The sequence below is a fragment of the Schistocerca cancellata genome, chromosome 8 (genome assembly GCF_023864275.1).
Source record: "Schistocerca cancellata isolate TAMUIC-IGC-003103 chromosome 8, iqSchCanc2.1, whole genome shotgun sequence".
Classification (NCBI taxonomy): Eukaryota; Metazoa; Arthropoda; class Insecta; order Orthoptera; family Acrididae; genus Schistocerca; species Schistocerca cancellata.
Genome location: NC_064633.1, coordinates 49,655,694 through 49,674,411, shown reverse-complemented (window position 1 = coordinate 49,674,411; position 18,718 = coordinate 49,655,694). Strand labels below are relative to the sequence as shown.

The 18,718-nt window shown below is 46.2% G+C and overlaps 1 pseudogene; it reads left to right on the top strand.

The window, feature by feature from the left end:
• Window positions 1–7,252: 7,252 nt before the first annotated feature.
• Window positions 7,253–7,370, top strand: LOC126096138 (5S ribosomal RNA; annotated as a pseudogene).
• Window positions 7,371–18,718: the final 11,348 nt, after the last annotated feature.

Sequence of the window (18,718 nt, the reverse complement as noted above, 5' to 3'; positions counted from 1 at the left end):
ACAAATTACAAAACTCCGCCATCTCTCTCTCCACATCCACCACTGCTGGCGGCTCACCTCCAACTGCGCAACGCTACGCGCTGTTCACATCCAGCTGCCGCTGCCCAACACTTAATAGTCATAATATATATAGCAGTTCATGACAAATTACAAAACTCCGCCATCTCTGTCCCCACATCCACCACTGCTGGCGGCTCACCTCCAACTGCGCAACGCTACGCGCTGTTCACATCCAGCTGCCGCTGCCCAACACTACAATGGCAGACAACAATGCAAACTAGCCACAGACTGCATGCACACAGCACAGCCAGTGATTTTCATGCAGAGCGCTACGTAACGTTGCCAATATAAAAATCTAAACAGCCTACTTACAGGTTTACGAGAATCTGGATGTCCCTTTTGCGACACTGCAGAAAGACTTGGCAGGAATGTAACCTTTGTACACGACTGCCTGGCAGCGGGTGGTCACGGGAATGTACAGTCGCAAAAAGAGTGAGCTCCAGACGGCAGCGTGGTACTGTCGAGAGGGAACACCACCGTGTGCGGCGTATGGCTGTGATGCGTTGTACTGTATCAGCAGCAACAGGTGGAGCAGCTGTTGTGAGTTCAGTGACACAGCGAACTGTTGCAAACCGGTTATGTCACTGATCCCAAACCACCGCCATTTTTGGCTTCATTGGTGTCGAGCGAGAGCTCACTGGAGGGCAGAGTGGAGGTCTGCTCGTTTCCTGATGAAAGCTGGTTCTGCATTCTAGACACACTGGACCTACGCCTGGAGTTGACAGAGTGGGGTGCGGTTTCGTATGGCAGCAGGAGCACTCTCATTGTTATTTCAAATAACCCGACTGCGAAACTGCACATCGTTAGGATGATTCGACCTGTTGTGCTGCCATTAGTGAACACCATTCCTGAGTAATTCACGCCCACACACCGCTGCTGTGACCCAAGACGCTCTACACAGTGTTGACATGTGCCGGCCTGCTCCGTCACCGGATTTGTCTCCAGTCGAGCACGAATTAGACAATGACTCCGGCGTCATCCATAGCCAATTTTATTTGTCGCTGTATTAACCGACTAAGTGCAACAGGCATAGAACTCAACCCCACAGACTGACATTTGACGCCTGTACGACACAATGCATTCACATTTCCTTGCTTGCATTCAAAATTGTATTGGTTACACTGGTTATTAATGTCCCAGCATTTCGTACTTGCAACGGCTTATCTCCCGCTTACATTAACCTGTGACCTTTCAACATTACCCTCTTAAAAGTGTTACCTAGACAAATATATTTCCCGAATTCCATTACCATGCATTAATTATTTCTTCATGTTGCGATTTTTATTTCCGTCAGTATGCAAAGACAGAATTACTCTACAGGCTTCATTGTGTTCTCTTCTCTGCACTCTTTATAGTGCGTCGCATCAACACTAGAAATGTAAATTACCTGATTTGTCTACTTGCAACTGTGCTCGCTTCACACCAAAATACACTCCTGGAAATGGAAAAAAGAACACATTGACACCGGTGTGTCAGACCCACCATACCTGCTCCGGACACTGCGAGAGGGCTGTACAAGCAATGATCACACGCACGGCACAGCGGACACACCAGGAACCGCGGTGTTGGCCGTCGAATGGCGCTAGCTGCGCAGCATTTGTGCTAGAGATGGGGGATCCGCTCTTGAACTAATTCATAGAGTTCAATCTTTCAAAGGAGTGAACAATCAGTGATTCAGAAAAAAAGAACGGTAGCTCCAAACGTTTCCCACGGCAGAGAGAGAGAGAGAGAGAGAGAGAGAGAGAGAGAGAGAGAGAGACGGAGCATATCAGCAGCGCCTCTGCTGGTCACAGCACAGTGCACGCCACACAACACAGCCAGCGCCGGCCTCTGCCCTGCTTCTACCTTGGCTGCCTGCATTGTGCAGTGCCCCATTGGATTTTGTGTTCTGGCGCAGCGTAACTTCGCATCGCACTCTGTCGGCGATCGTTTCAGTCGCACGTCCTGCCCTCTGGGCAGTTGATGCGAGCAACAGGACAGAGAGCCACCTAGCGGATAACATAGGAACTACTTGCAAAAACCCGCTCGCAAGGGAACGAACTATTTGTCTCGGAGCGGGTGAGTTCACCGCTACCCCCTCCCTCGGAACTCGCCCGCTCAACGCTCGCCCCACCGTCTCGACTCTAGCCAGAGCGTCGAGCAAAGCGACTCAGGTGTCACTGTGGTCTCTGCGGTCTCAGCTCACGCAGTAAAACAGCTCGCGGCTCGACCTGCTCGACTCGGCGCCTCTGCATCGGAGTTCGTCCCCACTGGATATTGTTCTACGTAGTAATGCCGCTATGTATATTACATTATTATGTTATGTATACATCAATTGTTTTTATTTTATTTTTATTTGTTTAAACTGATTAGATTAGGTTCCTGATGACTCCTCTTACTACAGGATTTTTATTATAGACACTCGAATTTACGCTTTAATTACGAGCGAACCGATAAACGTATCGCAAAATGTGATACACCAATATTTTCCTTGTTTTATTCTGCGTAAGGCTATATGCAGCACTTTCGTTTTACAGTCAAATTTATATTTTTTTTTCTTATTCTGGTACGGATTTTGCGATTTTAAGCGTCTTCGAAAGGAAACGTTCACTTTAAAAATATATGGCTTGCGATGTATTTGTATGAGGTTAATGAAATTTTAATACGTTATAGCCAAATATATTGTTAATGTAAATCTCAAGTTACAACATTTTCCGATCACCCAAAAAACCACGATAGTGCAAAATAAATCAATAATCAAAAACTGTCATATCGTGGAAATTTCAATAAACAATACAAAATTCTTACTCATTATCTGTGTTACTTCAAAATAGGATCAAATAAGATCAAAATACAGGTATAGTACTGGAATAAACCAAGTTTAAAGGGCAATGTGCCTTCCATTTATTTTATATTGTAAATGAGTGGTGAGTCATGAAAAAGAGCTAATTCATTTCAGGGAGTGAACAGTTCTGATCCAATCTCTGAAAAGAACAGTTTTGCCCATCTCTAATTTGTGCACCGCCGCCGTCAGTGTCAGCCAGTTTGACGTGGCATACGGAGCTCCACCGCAGTCTTTAACACTGGTAGCATGCCGCGACAGCGTGGACGTGAACCGTATGTGCAGTTGACGGACTTTGAGCGAGGGCGTATAGTGGGCATGTGGGAGGCCGGGTGGACGTACCGCCGAATTGCTCAACACGTGCGGCGTCAGGTCTCCACAGTACATCGATGTTGTCGCCAGTGGTCGGTGGAAGCTGCACGTGCCCGTCGACCTGGGACCGGACCGCAGCGACGCACGGATGCACGCCAAGACCGTAGGCTCCTACGCAGTGCCGTAGGGGACCGCACCGCCACTTCCCAGCAAATTAGGGACACTGTTGCTCCTGGGGTATCGGCGAGGACCATTCGCAACCGTCTCCATGAAGCTGCGCTACGGTCCCGCACACCGTTAGGCTGTCTTCCGCTCACGCCCCAACATCGTGCAGCCCGCCTCCAGTGGTGTCGCGACAGGCGTGAATGGAGGGACGAATGGAGACGTGTCGTCTTCAGCGATGAGAGTCGCTTCTGCCTTGGTGCCAATGATGGTCGTATGCGTGTTTGGCGCCGTGCAGGTGAGCGCCACAATCAGGACTGCATACGACCGAGGCACACAGGGCCAACACCCGGCATCATGGTGTGGGGAGCGATCTCCTACACTGGCCGTACACCACTGGTGATCGTCGAGGGGACACTGAATAGTGCACGGTACATCCAAACCGTCATCGAACCCATCGTTCTACCATTCCTAGACCGGCAAGGGAACTTGCTGTTCCAACAGGACAATGCACGTCCGCATGTATCCCGTGCCACCCAACGTGCTCTAGAAGGTGTAAGTCAACTACCCTGGCCAGCAAGATCTCCGGATCTGTCCCCCATTGAGCACGTTTGGGACTGGATGAAGCGTCGTCTCACGCGGTCTGCACGTCCAGCACGAACGCTGGTCCAACTGAGGCGCCAGGTGGAAATGGCATGGCAAGCCGTTCCACAGGACTACGTCCAGCATCTCTACGATCGTCTCCATGGGAGAATAGCAGCCTGCATTGCTGCTGCACTGTACTAGTGCCGACATTGTGCATGCTCTGTTGCCTGTGTCTATGTGCCTGTGGTTCTGTCAGTGTGATCATGTGATGTATCTGACCCCAGGAATGTGTCAATAAAGTTTCCCCTTCCTGGGACAATGAATTCACGGTGTTATTATTTCAATTTCCAGGAGTGTATGTAAAGATGAAGACAGGGATGCTTCCTTTGAAAAGAGGACGGTTCATTAGTTGCATCATCTTTCCACAATAGTACGTTGTGCTCCATCTATACTGACCTCGACGTCGATGGGGCGCCAATCTGCAATTATTATTCCTTCCACCATTCAACTCAATGAACTTTGTCCGGCAAGAATCGAAATTTATAATTGGCCGAGAAAGGAAATGCTCTGAATAACACTTGTGTGCAGCTCTTTTCAACTGTTCAAAGGAGCACGGACATAAGCGTCTATAGCGTTCAGCATAGTGCAAAAGGGGCAAGAAGTGCCAGTGGGGTCACGACTCCATACAGTCTACCCACACGGTGCTGTTCGAACAAGAATCTTCAGTCATTATCGAGATCCTCTCATTTTCTATAGTTCCTGTTCCCTAACGACTGTACTGATATCTGTCGGCAACCCAACGAATTCATGCACTTCCACTAACAGAGCGTCCTTGTGTTGTATCTTGACTGTATCAATAAAAAAAGTCCATAAGCGCGTGGTCACACTGTAACAGTATCAGGAGCAGTGCGCCCTGGCCTACCCTTAACTGTTATTGCTACAGAGTCTCCTCCATTCCAGGCCATGTTGGACGCTGAGTGTTCGTCGTACATGTACTATTTTGGTGTGAAGCGAGCACAGTTGCAAGTACACTCCTGGAAATTGAAATAATAACACCGTGAATTCATTGTCCCAGGAAGGGGAAACTTTATTGACACATTCCTGGGGTCAGATACATCACATGATCACACTGACAGAACCACAGGCACATAGACACAGGCAACAGAGCATGCACAATGTCGGCACTAGTACAGTGTATATCCACCTTTCGCAGCAATGCAGCCTGCTATTCTCCCATGGAGACGACCGTAGAGATGCTGGATGTAGTCCTGTGGAACGGCTTGCCATGCCATTTCCACCTGGCGCCTCAGTTGGACCAGCGTTCGTGCTGGACGTGCAGACCGCGTGAGACGACGCTTCATCCAGTCCCAAACATGCTCAATGGGGGACAGATCCGGAGATCTTGCTGGCCAGGGTAGTTGACTTACACCTTCTAGAGCACGTTGGGTGGCACGGGATACATGCGGACGTGCATTGTCCTGTTGGAACAGCAAGTTCCCTTGCCGGTCTAGGAATGGTAGAACGATGGGTTCGATGACGGTTTGGATGTACCGTGCACTATTCAGTGTCCCCTCGACGATCACCAGTGGTGTACGGCCAGTGTAGGAGATCGCTCCCCACACCATGATGCCGGGTGTTGGCCCTGTGTGCCTCGGTCGTATGCAGTCCTGATTGTGGCGCTCACCTGCACGGCGCCAAACACGCATACGACCATCATTGGCACCAAGGCAGAAGCGACTCTCATCGCTGAAGACGACACGTCTCCATTCGTCCCTCCATTCACGCCTGTCGCGACACCACTGGAGGCGGGCTGCACGATGTTGGGGCGTGAGCGGAAGACGGCCTAACGGTGTGCGGGACCGTAGCCCAGCTTCATGGAGACGGTTGCGAATGGTCCTCGCCGATACCCCAGAAGCAAAAGTGTCCCTAATTTGCTGGGAAGTGGCGGTGCGGTTCCCTACGGCACTGCGAAGGATCCTACGGTCTTGCGTGCATCCGTGCGTCGCTGCGGTCCGGTCCCAGGTCGACGGGCACGTGCACCTTCCGCCGACCACTGGCGACAACATCGATGTACTGTGGAGACCTGACGCCGCACGTGTTGAGCAATTCGGCGGTACGTCCACCCGGCCTCCCGCATGCCCACTATACGCCCTCGCTCAAAGTCCGTCAACTGCACATACGGTTCACGTCCACGCTGTCGCGGCATGCTACCAGTGTTAAAGACTGCGATGGAGCTCCGTATGCCACGGCAAACTGGCTGACACTGACGGCGGCGGTGCACAAATGCTGCGCAGCTAGCGCCATTCGACGGCCATCACCGCGGTTCCTGGTGTGTCCGCTGTGCCGTGCGTGTGATCATTGCTTGTACGGCCCTCTCGCAGTGTCCGGAGCAAGTATGGTGGGTCTGACACACCGGTGTCAATGTGTTCTTTTTTCCATTTCCAGGAGTGTATTTATGGAAACAGCAGAAAACGAAAATTTTGATGGTTGGGTGGGGAACTGAACCACCTTCCTCACTTGACGACCTATCGTTTCTTTATCGGTCACACGTAGACCCACTTTGTCCAATGTTGGCTAATTTTTGTCAGTGCTGGAGATGGATCGCTGTGATCCCCAGCACCGACCTGAAGCTCTTTTCATAATATTGCATACAGTAGGATGTCGCCAGCATTAGGAAACTTGTTCTACGAGTTAACAGGGACAGGCCACTGATCAGTTCAACATTATACATCTAGAAACAGGTTCCATGTCTTGAGCCACCAGCGTTACTGGTTTTATCATGTCTACATTTACAGCTAGTAGTACAGCACTGTCTTAAATGTAATAGCGTAACTGCAACCAATTTTTTTTTTACTGGCGTGCTAATGACTATCCTCTAAATGTTTCTCCCACACATATTCCAATAGGTACCTGCCGCATCAAGTTCACTCAGGAAGCAAGTGGCTGCTACATCGCTGGGCACTGGAGGCCGACCGCAGCCAGTCTGACTCACAGTTTCCATCCCCCTTTTTCGCAGTGCTCATAATTAGAATCTTGCGAGATGCCAGGCTGAAACAAGTGCTGCACAGTTTCAGAACTAGGAGGCCTTGTGACTGCCCATTTGGAATCAAATTTCAAAGACAGGGCATTTGACCTCTTACTATCTGTACTCTTATCTTTCTGCGTCGTCCAAAGTTCGACCAACAGTGAATAGTTCTTTGGTATCCCAAAAATCATACCTGTCTGGGGAACTTTAATTCCTCTTTTATCTAGTATTAAAAAGGATGAACACATTGACCATCGAAATTTCATTTTGTTACAGTACAATTGATAGCCATGGACCTTGCAGCAGTGATAACACCGGTTCCCGTCAGATCACCGAAGTTAAGCGCTGTCTGACTGGGATAGCACTTGGGTGGGTGACCATCCGGTCTTCCGAGCGCTTTAGGCAAGCGGGGTGCAGTCAGCCCTTGTGAGGCAAACTGAGGAGCTACTTGATTGGGAAGTAGCGGCTCCGTTCTCTTAAACTCACAAACGGCCGAGAGAGCGGTGTGCTGGTCACCACACGCCCCTCCATATCCGTATCTAGTCACGCCTGTAGGCTGAGGATGGCACGGCGACCGGTCGGTACCGCTGGGTCTTCTGAGGCCTGTTCGGAGGGAGTTATAATACATTTAATAATAGTGAACCACTAAAAATAGTAGATAAGTATTGCTATTTGAACGGTAACACAGCTGATGATTTATGAAACAGAGGATTTGAAATACAGAATGGCAATAACAATAAAAACATAACTGAGAAAGAGAAATTTTTTAACATCGAAAGTACAGGGTGTTTCAAAAATGACCGGTATATTTGAAACGGCAATAAAAACTAAACGAGCAGCGATAGACATACACCGTTTGTTGCAATATGCTTGGGACAACAGTACATTTTCAGGCGGACAAACTTTCGAAATTACAGTAGTTACAATTTTCAACAACAGATGGCGCTGCAAGTGATGTGAACGATATAGAAGACAACGCAGTCTGTAGGTGCGCCATTCTGTACGTCGTCTTTCTGCTGTAAGCGTGTGCTGTTCACAACGTGCAAGTGTGCTGTAGACAACATGGTTTATTCCTTAGAACAGAGGATTTTTCTGGTGTTGGAATTCCACCGCCTAGAACACAGTGTTGTTGCAACAAGACGAAGTTTTCAACGGAGGTTTAACCAAAGGACCGAAAAGCGATACAATAAAGGATCTGTTTGAAAAATTTCAACGGACTGGGAACGTGACGGATGAACATGCTGGAAAGGTAGGGTGACCGCGTACGGCAACCACAGAGGGCAACGCGCAGCTAGTGCAGTAGGTGATCCGACATCGGCCTCGGGTTTCCGTTCGCCGTGTTGCAGCTGCGGTCCAAATGACGCCAACGTCCACGTATCGTCTCATGCGCCAGAGTTTACACCTCTATCCATACAAAATTCAAACGCGGCAACCCCTCAGCGCCGCTACCATTGCTGCACGAGAGACATTCGCTAACGATATAGTGCATAGGATTGATGACGGCGATATTCATGTGGGCAGCATTTGGTTTACTGACGAAGCTTATTTTTACCTGGACGGCTTCGTCAATAAACAGAACTGGCGCATATGGGGAACCGAAAAGCCCCATGTTGCAGTCCCATCGTCCCTGCATCCTCAAAAAGTACTGGTCTGGGCCGCCATTTCTTCCAAAGGAATCATTGGCCCATTTTTCAGATCCAAAACGATTACTGCATCACGCTATCTGGACATTTCCTGAATGAATATTTCGATGATCGTGTGATTGCTTTGGGCTATCCGAAACATACAGGAGGCGGCGTGGATTGGCCTCCCTATTCGCCAGACATGAACCCCTGTGACTTCTTTCTGTGGGGACACTTGAAAGACCAGGTGTACCGCCGGAATCCAGAAACAATTGAACAGCTGAAGCAGTACATCTCATCTGCATGTGAAGCCATTCCGCCAGACACGTTGTCAAAGGTTTCGGGTAATTTCATTCAGAGACTACGCCATATTATTGCTACGCTTGGTGGATATGTGGAAAATATCGTACTATAGAGTTTCCCAGACCGCAGGGCCATCTGTTGTTGAAAATTGTAACTACTGTAATATAGAAAGTTTGTCTGCCTGAAAATGTACTGTTGTCCCAAGCATATTGCAACAAACGGTGTATTTCTATCGCTGCTCGTTTAGTTTTTATTGCCGTTTCAAATATACCGGTCATATTTGAAACACACTGTATATTTAAATATGAGGAAGTACTTTCTGAGAGTATATGTATCAAGTGTTGTCTTTTATGGAAGCGAAACATGTTCAGACAAGTATCGAATAAAAACTACGAGATATTGTTGACAAATGCTACTGAAAATTTGGTGGAGGTTTTGGATAATTAATGATCAGATACTGAATTTAACTGCCCAATAACAAATTTATGGCTCGACTAAAGTGGGAATGGAGGATGGTTGACAGGATACTTCTTGAGGCACGAAATAATCATCAGATTGGTAATGGAGAAAAGTGTGGAGAGTGAAAATCACAGTAGACTAGAGCTTGACCAAGAGAAGCGCAGCTACAAATTTTATTACAGTCGACAATTTGGAAGCTCGGCCTCCGGCGAAAATAAAATCTTCCATTGTACAATTTGTGGGACACAATGTGGACAGGAGTACAGGTGCTGGGTGGTCTGTGACCCACTCCTGTCACGTAGAGAGGTTTGGTTCTCAATTGGCCTCCATTTTGCAGCAGACAGAATCCTCTCTTCATCGTACTGCGCTGTTTGATCTGTTTAGAGATTTCCGACTTTTGCCGTCCAGACTTTCGGCAGCGGTTTCGGTTCCTCTATTGAGATCCAGCTCTACACGTTGTTGAGACTAGTATGACAAAAATCTAGTTAAGGTAGTCCACGCATGATTTCGTTGTCCTACTCAGAAATTTCTTTCTGGGATTCAGTCTCTGTGTGGTTCGTTAACGCCAGTGCACAATGTTGTCTTCATCACATTCCACCTGATTCCCCTCCACATTTACTACCACTTCATGCATTATGTTATGTGATTTGGTAGGAACTACGATATAGGATTTGCCAGTCGGCCTCGGCATAAAATTCTGCTGTTGAATGCCAAAGTTCAAGCGCAGATAAACACAGTACTTCTCATTTGAGGACCTATCTATTTTTTCCCTCTTTCCATATTCTCCATATTCACGAACTTCTACCGCTGAAGTCCGTCCTGGTTTCTGTGGTTCCTAATAACCTACATATTATCTTTAGATAAGAAGGCCGAAGAATCAGACTACACGAACACACATCCGCATACACACAAGAATACCCTTATACATAGACATTGAAATTACGGACTAGAAACCTGTTGCGACGTGAGAACCGCCATATATATACTATGACGGTTCTACGTCGTTTGTCTTTTATGGAATATATACGAAGAGGTGTACATAAAGAAAGGATAGAGTCGATCAACTCATGCGCAAAGAGAGACCAAAGCATGTGAGTTAGTGGAACAACTTTAAAGCAGTAGTAAGCAGAGGATGGACAAGAAAGAGTGCGTAAGCTAGAGTGGAATTAATCGTGATAGTCATTTACGAAAAGTCAGTGTAATTAATACTCTGGGGAATTGATGGATTGTAGGAAAGTGGGACTTAAATAGTGTATGTAGTTATATTATCTATGTAGAGTATAGAATTTGAGAAGTAGAGGAGGGCTCTAGGGAGTAAAAGATGAATTAAAAATAGAATGCGAATTGTAGAATAGATTTGTAGCTTTACCAGGGAATACTTAATTATAGTATACATAGGAACGTATACTGGGTTAATGAACCATGAGGCCTACTCGGAAAGGATAAGGGAGGCATACCCGGTATTTATTAAATAAAGGACAGACGTACCTACGTGGAGATAGGACGACCTGTGGCCTAAAAAACAGGAGTGTTTTATAAAGGAGCGTTCCTACCAGAATGGAAAGAGGAAGTGCTTTCATAAGATCAACCCACAGGCAAGGTATAGGTACTGATCCTAGGAGAAGGGGACAGTATCGTGCCAAAAGTCACAAAAGTTTATAGTAATTATTCTGGAAAGTATGAATTCTATGCACAACTAGCATTGTTATTTTTCATATAAATAAATGAGTGTCAAAAGAACACTTACATTGAGCCTAGAGTTCCTCCAAACTACAAGCTACAAACCAGTACAAAGAATGAGAAGTGAAAATAAAATACTCAAGTGTTATGAACACCTGAAGCTTACGATTTGAAATGAAGAAAAAGTCTCACGATTCTTAGATACTAGTCAATACTATCGTCTTGATATCAAAGTAAAGTGAGAATAAAATAAACAAACGCTCAGCTAAACACTGTTCTAGAGAAAACAAAGGGATGTTATTGAAGCGGAACATGTATATATAAACTTATACAAGAAATGTATACTGCTAAAATGTAAAATGTTATCAAATGGTTCAAATGGCTCTGAGCACTATGAGACTTAACATCTGAGGTCATCAGTCCCATAGAACTTAGAATTACTTAAACCTAACTAACCTAAGGACATCACACACATCCATGCCCGAGGCAGGATTCGAACCTGCGACAGCAGCGGTCGCGCGGTTCCAGACTGTAGCACCTAGAACCGCTCGGCCACTCTGGCCGGCTAAAATGTTATCATGTGTGATATTATGTACATAATGATTATGTATAAAATATCATGTGTTCGATATGAGGGGGGAGGGGGGGATACGTAGTGATTCGAGAATTTCCGCATAAATTCTAGAACCACTCGGCCTTCTACCGTCTCGAACACACTATACTTTAGATATGACTGCGAGAAAGTGGAATCGTACCTACTGCGCGACACATGTCTGTGTGTGCAGGTTGGAAATGAGACGCGAGCAGAATGTAGACGCCGCGGTCGAACTGCACCGACAAGTACTTGTCGGTCGATCCATGGAAGTTTAGTGAAAGTGGACAGAAGAACCATGGAGTGTTTATGCTAGTCTGTTCTAATTGTGTTTTGACCATTGTTACAGTAACGTCAACAGTTGAAAAAGAACCATTAAAAACTTTTGTCTTAGCCTTGGTGAAGGGAAGACGAGTATTCTGTTCCATGTTGAGAATGGACATGGTTTTTAAGCCAACTTCCTGTCATATGTAACTTATTTTGTTTCTAATGCTTGGGACATGGTTTTTAAGCCAACTTCCTGTCATATGTAACTTATTTTGTTTCTAATGCTTGGAGACACGAAAGGCTTACGAAACTGTTTATTTATGTAAAGTCTGGAAGTTGTAAAATGTCAAAAGTTAAAATATACGTCGTTAATTGAAGCAAATGAAACTTGGTGTGTCTACTTACTTTTACAAGTAGAAAGAGTGTTAAGAAATTCCTGTACCTAGCAGCATACTTTGGAGAATAAGAGAAAGAGTTCGCAGCAGCATGCCAGCCAGCAGGGAAGATTGGCCGAACATCTCAAGTAAGTCGTCTCGTAAAAGAAGTGGAAGTTAACATACTTACTTCAACACTTTAAGTCCTCCAAACCGTTAGAGCAGCAGATGACCAGGTAGGTAAAAAGACTGGGGCTGATAGAAATCCTTGGGTAACAGAAGGGATATTGTATTTAACTGATGAAAGGAGAAAATATAAAAATGTAGTAAATGAAGCAGGCAAAGAGGAATCCAAACGTCTCAAAAATGATGTGGACAGGAAGTGCAAAATGGCTAAGCAGGGATGGCTAGAGAAAAAATCTAAGGATGTAGAGGCACACATAACTAGGGATAAGACAGATACTGCCTACAGGAAAATTAAAGAGACCTTTGGAGAAAGAGAACCACTTGCATGAATATCAAGAGCTCAGATGGAGAACCATTTCTAACCAAAGAAGGGAAGGCAGAAAGGTGGAAGGAGTATATATAGGATCTACACAAGGGTGATGTACTTGAGGGCAATATTATTGAAATGGAAGAGGCCGTAGATGAAGATAAGATGGGAGATATCATACTGTGTGAAGATTGTGACAGAGCACTGAAAGACCTAAGTCGAAACAAGGCCCTGGGAGTAGACAACATTCCATTAGGACTACTGATAGCCTTGGGAGAGCCAGCCGTGACAACACTCTACCATCTTGTGAGCAAGATGTATGAGACAGGGGATATACCCTCACACTTCAAGAAGAATATATTAATTCCAATCCCAAAGAATGCAATTGTTGATAGGTGTGAAAATTACCGAACTAACAGTTTAATAATATTAACACGAATTCTTTACAGATGAATGGCAAAACTGGAGAAGATCAATTTGGATTCCATAGAAATGTTGGAACACGTGAGGCAATACTGACCCTACTACTTATCTTAGAAGATAGATTAAGGGAAGGCAAACCTATGTGTCTAGGATTTGTAGACTTAGAGATTTTGACAATGTTGACTGGAATACCGTCTTTCAAATTCTCCAAGGTGACAGGGGTCAAGTACGGAGAGCGAAAGGCTATTTACAATTTGTACACAATCCAGATGGCAGTTATAAGACTCGAGGGGCACAAAAGGGATGCAGTGTCTGAAGGGTCTGATACGGGATTGTAGGCTTTCCACGATTTTATTCAATCTGTATATTGAGCAAGCAGTGACGGAAACAAAAGAAAAATTCGGAGTTGGAATTAAAATCCATAGAGAAGAAATAAAAACTTTGAGGTTTGCCGACGACACTGTAATTCTGTCAGAGACAGCAAAGGCCCTGGAAGACCAGATGAACGGATGGCCAGTGTCTACAAAGGAGGATATAGGATGAACATCAACTAAAGCAAAACGAAGATAATGGAATGTAGTCGAATTAAATCGGGTGATGCTGCGGGAATTAGATTAGGAAATGAGATGCTTAAAGTAGTAAATGAGTATTGCTATTTGGGGAGAAAAGTAACTGATGATGGTCGAAGTAGAGAGGATATAAAATGTAGACTGGCAATAGCAAGGAAAGCGTTTCTGGAGAAGAGAAATCTGTTAACATCGGGAATAGATTTAAGTGTCAGGAAGTCTTTTCTGGCAGTATTCGTATAGGGTGTAGCCATGGATGGAAGTGAAACATGTACTTTAGAGAAGAAGAGAATAGAAGCTTTCGAAATGTGGTCCTACAAAAGAATGCTGAAGATTCGATGGGTAGATCACCTAACTAATGAGGAGGTACCGAATGGAACTGGACAGAAAAGGTGTTTGTGGTACAACTTGACCAGAAGAAGGGATGGGTTGGTAGGACACGTTCCGATGCATCAAGTGATCATCAATTTAGTGTTGGAGGAAAGCGTGGAGGGTAAAAAATCGTAGAGGGAGACCAAGGCATGAATACACCAAACAGATACAGAAGGATGTAGGTTGCAGTAGTGAAAGGGTCCTGTAGTCCCCTTTCATTATCATTTTATTTACTTTCCAGTGATACAAAACTCTAGCAGGCGTGAGTGAATGAATGAATGTCGTGTGTTTCATGTTGCTATACGGTGGTTTAGTCTGCTGCAGAGAATCATCGGTAGTCGTATAGAATGGACAACCCCTATAGCTTTCAGGTAGGGAAAGAGGTTTGCTCTCCTTGCGTGAAAGTTACCGGTGTCAAGTTGGTGGCGGAGGCCTCATCTCTGGGTTTTCCTGGCCACGGAATCTCGTGGGAAACGTTGGAGTGTGTGAGGCGGTCAGTCTGCACCGAGGGTCTGCAGCCGAGCTCTCATCGAAGGAGGGTGAGTTGGTTTAACCGCGTGGTTCGTCGTCTCGTAGCGAGAGGGGAGCTTTTAGCTTTCGGTCTCGCGTCTCGCCTTATAAGGATTGTTAAACCTTGTCGCAGCAAGGAATGCGAGGGTTCTGCAGATTTTCCGTTTGATTCTTAATGCAGACTTTGATCCGTAAGAAGAACGTAACACAAAGGTGTTGCATATGTAAGAAGTGCGACCTCGGTTTAGTGTGATTGTTTGTCTGCCTGTAACTGCGTCTGTATACGTTCTAATCATTCCTGAACCTCAATAATTTTGCCTTTCGTGAATTTTTCATGTCTCATTTACCGGATGTCGGTTGGAACCAATCCACGTGGTTTAATATTAGAGTTTGTTGACCCTCTGCCATCACCCTTTGTCCATTCAAATGTGCCTTCGGAAAAATGTTAATTGTTCGCGGCTGCGTGGTTTAATGTGATTAAAACTTGGCCACGGTATGTAGAAATTGTGTCCCCGCAAACCGCGTGGGCATACGAGGGTGTTGTGAATCGTGTACCATTTCATAAGAAATTGTACTTAGTTACGAGACAATAGCAGTTGTGTAGATGCATTACATCAACGTTTTCAGGAATAAATAATTTTGCCACCAATTTAATCCTGTGTACCGATATTACGTCTCTATTACCTACGCCATTTACCTTGTAGTTTCCTTGTTAGCCCATCCATGGCGTTTCCATGCGCACAAGTCCAATAATTATTGTTTCCTTATTATTTAAAACAAATTCTTTAGAATAGATGTTGTTTTTAGGAGTGCGGCTGCAAGCTGCTCTTATTCACAGTGTCACGCATTGTTTATTTTAATACTTTATCTACGTGAACAGTGCCTGGAGCAAACTACACTCCTGGAAATTGAAATAAGAACACCGTGAATTCATTGTCCCAGGAAGGGGAAACTTTATTGACACATTCCTGGGGTCAGATACATCACATGATCACACTGACAGAACCACAGGCACATAGACACAGGCAACAGAGCATGCACAATGTCGGCACTAGTACAGTGTATATCCACCTTTCGCAGCAATGCAGGCTGCTATTCTCCCATGGAGACGATCGTAGAGATGCTGGATGTAGTCCTGTGGAACGGCTTGCCATGCCATTTCCACCTGGCGCCTCAGTTGGACCAGCGTTCGTGCTGGACGTGCAGACCGCGTGAGACGACGCTTCATCCAGTCCCAAACATGCTCAATGGGGGACAGATCCGGAGATCTTGCTGGCCAGGGTAGTTGACTTACACCTTCTAGAGCACGTTGGGTGGCACGGGATACATGCGGACGTGCATTGTCCTGTTGGAACAGCAAGTTCCCTTGCCGGTCTAGGAATGGTAGAACGATGGGTTCGATGACGGTTTGGATGTACCGTGCACTATTCAGTGTCCCCTCGACGATCACCAGTGGTGTACGGCCAGTGTAGGAGATCGCTCCCCACACCATGATGCCGGGTGTTGGCCCTGTGTGCCTCGGTCGTATGCAGTCCTGATTGTGGCGCTCACCTGCACGGCGCCAAACACGCATACGACCATCATTGGCACCAAGGCAGAAGCAACTCTCATCGCTGAAGACGACACGTCTCCATTCGTCCCTCCATTCACGCCTGTCGCGACACCACTGGAGGCGGGCTGCACGATGTTGGGGCGTGAGCGGAAGACGGCCTAACGGTGTGCGGGACCGTAGCCCAGCTTCATGGAGACGGTTGCGAATGGTCCTCGCCGATACCCCAGGAGCAACAGTGTCCCTAATTTGCTGGGAAGTGGCGGTGCGGTCCCCTACGGCACTGCGTAGGATCCTACGGTCTTGGCGTGCATCCGTGCATCGCTGCGGTCCGGTCCCAGGTCGACGGGCACGTGCACCTTCCGCCGACCACTGGCGACAACACCGATGTACTGTGGAGACCTCACGCCCCACGTGTTGAGCAATTCGGCGGTACGTACCCGGCCTCCCGCATGCCCACTATACGCCCTCGCTCAAAGTCCGTCAACTGCACATACGGTTCACGTCCACGCTGTCGCGGCATGCTACCAGTGTTAAAGACTGCGATGGAGCTCCGTGTGCCACGGCAAACTGGCTGACACTGACGGCGGCGGTGCACAAATGCTGCGCAGCTAGCGCCATTCGACGGCCAACACCGCGGTTCCTGGTGTGTCCGCTGTGCCGTGCGTGTGATCATTGCTTGTACAGCCCTCTCGCAGTGTCCGGAGCAAGTATGGTGGATCTGACACACCGGTGTCAATGTGTTCCTTTTTCCATTTCCAGGAGTGTATATTAACCATTCCGTTAAAAGAGCACACGGGTCGCTTTGGATCTTTGTACATGCTGTGGACATCGCACCAGTCGCTAGTGTGAGCCCCTGCCGCTGACGACAGTCGTCGCCCTGAAGAGGCGGTTATGTGCCGCTGGGTTGCATGGAATCAGGGGAATAAGACGGGTCGACGTGCAGACGTGATGCAGTGGTAGAAAGAAGCCATCGTGTTCGGACGTGACCGAGTATGCACACTGAACGTAGTTGCCCAGGACGTGACCAAGTATGCACACTGAATGTAGTTGCCCAATTTTTTGCTTTGTCAACGTGTATTGTGGAAGCGTCTACAAGGAATTTTCTCCCATGCCGCCCATGTAACACAGCGTAAGAAGAGTGAATCTTTTTTTTTTAATTTCTTCATCAGTCCTCTGACTGGTTTGATGCGGCCCGCCACGAATTCCTTTCCTGCGCTAACCTCTTCGTCTCAGTGTTGCACTTGTAGCTGACTGTCAACTGTTCATTTTTATACACAGTGCTACCGGTTTCGATCGGTAAACCATTATTAAGCCTACCAGCTTGTCGCTACATCATTTGAAGCCAACAGCTTCGATGTAGGTACAGAAAACATAGCTCCTCTTACAATAAATAATCTCCAAAAGCCACAGACACGTAGGAGATGCATGCAAAAGATCGTACATTTCAAACCATCTCCTCTAGTATCTGTTGGATAGATTCAAATCACTGACTTCCCAGACAATTTTTATCCTCTACAGTTCCCTCTAGTACCATGAAGGTTTTTCCCTGATGCCCTGTCATCTTGTCAGTGTCCTCCACATTTTCCTTTCTTCACCGACTCTCTGGAAAACCTCATTCCTTACCTCATCAGTCTGCCTGATTGTCAACATTCAGCTGTAGCACCAAACTCTCACATTTCGATTCTCTTCTGGTTTTTCCATTGACCGTGATTCACTACCATACCGTTCTGTGCCCCAAATGTACGTTCTTCGTAAATTAAGGCCAGTGACTGGTTCAAGTAGATTTCTCTTGGCCACAAATGCCCTCATTGTCTGTGCAAGTCTACTTTCTACGTCCTTCTTGCGACATCCGTCATGGGTAACTTTGCTTCCAATGCAGAGGAATTCCTTAAATTCGCCTGATTCGTGATCCTCAATTTTGATATTAAGGGGAGCCAGAACGATGAAAATTACAAAATTATCGTTTTTGTGTTTCTTATTATAAAATTATTTGGAGTTCTCTGACTGAAAGAATTCGAGATTCATCCTTGTATACTACTTCTAAGTGTGTTTTTTATCGTATCAAATTCGATGAGCAAGTGTGTTTTTTATCGTTTCAAATTCGATGAGCAAGTGACCGTGGCGAATTGGTGTTGAACTCCAATGGCACCGCTCGCTGTCTTTAGACAGTTTTTTTTTTCACAGAATTTGGCAGCATTTTGTTTTCCAACACTGTAGGCTTTTATCTCTGTGATAATTCAACGTTCACATTCGTAGACATAAATGGCAAGCAGTATTTATTGACTTGTTGAGTTATCTCTGTGTTCATTGTTTACAGGTGCTATTCTTTGTAGTGGACGAATTCTCCTCTTAACTGGTTTACCTATTTGGTTTACGCATAGAAAGATGCCCCGTTTTAGCAATCGAGTATATAAGAAAAGATTATAGGAGTGGGAGAAGAAATCTTTTGTTGTTTCGAAGGAAGATGTTAAGTCTGTCTCACCAACAACTCCAAACTTGTGTAAGAACTTCTTTCAGCAATAAACTTGTTGATAGGAAAG